Source organism: Panicum hallii, chromosome 7, assembly GCF_002211085.1.
Source record: "Panicum hallii strain FIL2 chromosome 7, PHallii_v3.1, whole genome shotgun sequence".
NCBI lineage: Eukaryota > Viridiplantae > Streptophyta > Magnoliopsida > Poales > Poaceae > Panicum > Panicum hallii.
Window position 1 is genome coordinate 45,397,774 of NC_038048.1, and position 5,245 is coordinate 45,403,018.

The following is a 5,245-nucleotide window of genomic DNA, read 5'->3' on the forward strand; positions in this document are numbered from 1 at the left end:
CGAAACGAAGAATTTAGCGTGAAATTTTCGGGCGAAAATTTTCAGGGTGTTACAAACCTACCCCACTTAAATGAATCTCGTCCTCGAGATTCGGCTGGCTCCTAAATAGATGGGGAAATTCTTTCTTTAGAGCCTCTTCGCGTTCCCAGGTGGCTTCCTCTTCTCCGTGTCTGCTCCATTGAACTCTACATATCCGTACCTTGGAGTTTCGTGTCCTCCTTGTGACAGTGTCCAGGATTTTGACCGGTACTTCCTGGTATCGCAGATCCGGCTGTAGATCGATCGTTTCCGCAGGCACATGTTCTCCCTCGGGTACTCTTAAACACCTCCTTAATTGCGAGACATGAAATACTGGGTGTATATCTGACATTTCTTCTGGTAATTGCAATCGATATGCTACGGCTCCGACTTTCTTTAGGACTTGATGCGGCCCTATGTATCGAGGGGCCAATTTTCCTTGCACTTGAAATCTTCGTGTCCCCCGAATGGGTGAGACTTTGAGATAAACAAATTCTCCCGGATTGAAACTTATTTCTCGCCTTCTCTTATCTGCGTAGCTCTTTTGTCGGGATTGAGCTGCTTTCAATTTCTCGCGGATCTCCGCTACTTTTTCTTCTGCCTCTTTTATAAATGCGGGCCCTACTAGCGCACGTTCTCCAACTTCCGACCACATTAAGGGAGTTTTGCACTTTCTCCCATAGAGAGCTTCGAATGGCGACATGCCCAGGCTGGCTTGGTAACTATTGTTGTACGAGAATTCTGCATAGGGCAGACTCTGTTCCCATTCATTTCCATAGGTCAAGACACATGCTCTCAGCATATCTTCCATGATCTGATTCACCCTCTCGGTTTGACCATCCGTCTGTGGGTGGTATGCGGAGCTAAAATCTAACTTAGTGCCCATGGCTTTATGTAGGCTTTTCCAAAACCTAGATGTAAATTGGGTCCCTCTATCTGAGACAATTCTGCTAGGCACTCCATGTAACTTCACTATATTCTCCACATAAAGCTTTGCCAGCTTTTCTCCACCGTAAGTGGTACGTACAGGTATGAAATGAGCCGACTTAGTGAGTCGATCCACTATTACCCATATGGAATCGTGTCCTTTCTGTGTTCTGGGCAGTCCCACTACAAAGTCCATGCCTATCTCATCCCATTTCCAAACTGGAATGGGTAGGGGTTGCAATAATCCTGCCAGCTTTTGATGTTCGGCCTTGATCCTTTGGCAAGTATCACACTGCGCCACAAATCGCGCAATATCCGCTTTCATTCCATTCCACCAATATTTTTGTCTTATGTCCATATACATCTTAGTGGATCCTGGGTGGATGGAGTAGGCCGAGTTATGGGCTTCGTCCATGATTATCTGCCGGAAGTCTCCTTCCTGGGGCACACAAATCCTATTCTCGTACCACAACGTTCCCTTATCGTCTACTCGGAATCCTGGTGCTTTGTTTTCTCCAGTTTGTTTGCGGATCTTCATTAACTCCTGATCCGAGCTCTGGACTTCTCTAATTCTATCCTCTAGTGTTGATTGGACGCTTAGCACATGGCTGGAACCTCGAGGAGCAATGTGCACATTTAATCGTGCCATCTCCTCACGTAGATTGTCATCCTTGGGTCCATAGGATTTCCGGCTTAAGGCGTCGGCTACCACATTTGCCTTTCCGGGGTGGTAATGGATTTCTAAATTGTAGTCCTTAACCAACTCCAGCCATCTCCTCTGCCTTAGGTTCAAATCCGGTTGGGTGAAGATATATTTCAAACTCTTATGGTCGGTGTAAATTTCACACTTATTTCCGATCAAATAATGTCTCCAAATCTTAAGGGCATGCACTACGGCTGCCAATTCCAAATCATGGGTCGGGTAATTTTGTTCATGAGTCCTGAGTTGGCGGGAAGCGTATGCAACGACTTTCCCTTCTTGCATCAGTACACACCCTAATCCTTGTCGGGATGCGTCACAGTAAATGACAAAGTCCCGATGAATGTCCGGTAGGGTCAGCACTGGGGCGGTTGTCAACCTTTGTTTCAACTCTTGGAAACTTCTTTCACAACTTTCTGTCCAGGTGAACTTCTTCTCCTTCTTAAGAAGTTCCGTCATGGGTCGGGCTATCTTGGAGAATCCCTCAATAAATCTCCGATAGTATCCGGCTAATCCAAGGAAACTTCTGATTTCACTTACGTTAGTCGGTTGCTGCCAATTGGATACGGCTTCAACCTTCTCTGGGTCCACTGCCACGCCTTCCGCAGTCAGGATGTGACCGAGGAAAGCTACCTTCTCCAGCCAGAATTCGCACTTGCTGAACTTGGCATATAACCTATGTGTTCTCAGCTTTTCCAATACTACCCGCAGATGTTGCTCATGTTCCTGAATACTCTTGGAGTAGATAAGTATGTCGTCGATAAAGACTACGACAAACTTATCCAGCTCGTCCATAAATACTTTGTTCATGAGGTTCATAAAATAGGCAGGGGCATTGGTTAGTCCGAAGGACATTACGGTGAACTCAAACTGCCCGTAGCGGGTGACAAAAGCTGTCTTAGGGATGTCACTTTCCCTAATCTTGAGCTGAAAATATCCTGACCTTAGATCGATCTTGGAAAAGTACTTAGCTCCTTTTAGCTGATCGAAAAGGTCATCAATCCTAGGGAGGGGGTACTTATTCTTAATGGTAACTTCATTCAGTGCCCGGTAATCTACACACATCCTCATACTCCCATCTTTCTTTTTGACAAACAGGACTGGGGCTCCCCAAGGCGACGAGCTTGGTCTGATGAAACCAATCCGTTGCAGTTCTTCTAGTTGCTTCTTTAATTCCGTCAATTCCGAGGCCGCCATCCTATAGGGTCTCTTGGCTATAGGGGATGTTCCGGGGATGAGGTCTATGACGAACTCTATATCTCTTTCTGGCGGCATGCCAGGAAGTTCTTCGGGGAATACATCTGGGTATTCGCTTACTACCGGAACTCCTTCTAAAGGCTTGGCTTCCATGCTAAATACCATTGGATCAACCTTACTATCTCGGGTTCGGCAGATCACTTGTACTCCTTCGTGGTTTGTTAGGTGTACCACTTTGTCGGTGCAGCTTATGAGACCATTATGTCGGCTTAACCAATCCATCCCAAGGATCACGTCTATTCCCCCAGGCTTAAGTACTACCAAATCTGCTAGAAAATCTACCCCACTTAAATTGATCCTTACCCGTGAACAACCTAATTGGCAATGGATGTCGCCTCCAGGCGTCCGGGTTAATAGGGGTGTTTTTAGTAGTACTGTAGGTATTTTGTGCTTCTCCACATAGCTTGAGGATATAAACGAGTGCGATGCTCCAGAATCAAATAATACTGTCGCCAGAGCTGAGTTGACTAAGTACTCACCGAGCACTACGCCCTGAGCTTCTTGAGCCTCCTGCGCGTCGATGTGATTGACGCGGGCTCGTCCAAATGATTGCTGCTTCACCTGCTGGCTGTTGTCGTTGTTGCGGACGGGCACCCGGTTGGCACCGGTCAGGGCTGGTCTGGGCCCGTTCACTGTGTTGGAGAAGGTCGACGTTGCCGGCTTATTCTTGGCGTAGGGGCAATTGGCGATGAAATGCCCTGTCTCTCGGCAGTTGAAACAAGCTCTAACATTGTTGTTGTCGGGGGTGGCCTGACTTGCATTGCTTTGCGGGCCCTCGAGGTATTCTGGCTTCTAGGCGGGGCCTGTGATCCTGTCACCTGGGACTGGGTTCTATACTGCATTGGGGCCTGAGTTCCTGGTGCAGTATAGCTGGAATTTCTCGGCTTCTGGAAACGGTCTTGTTGGCGAGCCTTACTTTCCAAGAACTTGCGTTTGTTGTCCTTTCTTTCTTCGGCCTTGGCCCTTTCCGTGAGGATGGCCTTGTTCATTAGGGTGTTGAAGTCCGGATAGATCTGGGGAGTAAGCAAGGTCCGGAGCTCTGGGCTTAACCCCTTCTTGAACATGTCTTGCTTTTTATCATCGTCGTTCACCTCTTCCGGCGCATATCGGGCCAATTCTATGAACCGGTGGGTATATTCTTCCACCGTCATACTCCCCTGTTGAAGTGCGCGGAATTCGTCCGCCTTGCGCTTCATAGTGGCTGAAGGGATGTGGTAGCGGCGGAACTCCCTTACAAATTCTCCCCAGGTAATGGTGGAGGCATCTTCGGCTGCGGCACAATAGTTTTCCCACCAGGATAATGCCGTTCCGGTGAGCTGGTGGGCTGCCAGTAGGACTTTATCTCGGTCCTGGCATTCGAATGGTTCGAGCTTCCTCTGAATTACTCGCAACCAGTCGTCAGCATCCAACGGGTTGCAGGATCCGGCGAAGGTAGGTGGCTTGGTCCTCAGGAAGGCCGTCAGCTTGTCGTTCATATTCTGCCCTCGTGGCTGCCGGTTAATGAGGGCATTCGCCAGTGTCTCCAGAATGAGAGTTTGGTTATGGATGATCTGCGCCAGGTCTCCGAGGGGTGGGGGTGGTGGTAGTTGTTCCCCTTCTTGACTTCCACCTCGGTTCTGGCTTACTTCTTGTTCCCCTTGGGGAAGATCTTGTTCAACGGAATGTGCTCCGACACTAGCGGCTACGGGGTTCCGGCCGCGGGAGGCCCTCGCGATGTTCCGGGGAGTCACCTGTTGATTGGGTAAATTGGGGTTACGGTTATGTGATGTTTAAGTTGTTTAATTCGTATATATATAAGGCAGAATCTACTTCTGCCGATATTTATACAACTAAGCAGCACACAACACATCAGCACACGACATCACAAGTAACAATCACCAAGTATTTTATTAAGCAGGGAGGGTACAACCTAGGGATAGGACTGAGTATCGTGCTACTCGGCCAGGGTCTTGCAAAAGGGCACGTCTTAAACAGAAAGGCTGGGCATCACTGGGTTAGCGTCGATCATTCTACTTGCGTGGTGTGTCTTCTTCCGAGGCGGACAGGGTGAGAGGTTCTCGCTCGCCGTCTTCTGGGTTCCCATCGGTCAGGGGTTGCATTGCCGCATCCCCTTCGTCGGTGGCGGCAGAACTTCCAGGATTCTCGGGTGGGGCTCGTGTGCTCCCAAAGAGTGATCCCCACCCTATGATGGGTGTCCCCAGTAAAACGTGGTCTTCCCCTATCGCCGGGACTGGTGTTCCACTTTGGGTCCAATCTTGCATACGCCGGTCTCGGGCCTGCCTGAGGCTCTCTTGGGCGACTGCTTCGCTACTGACCGCGGCTGCGGCTCTCGCCTCGGCATGG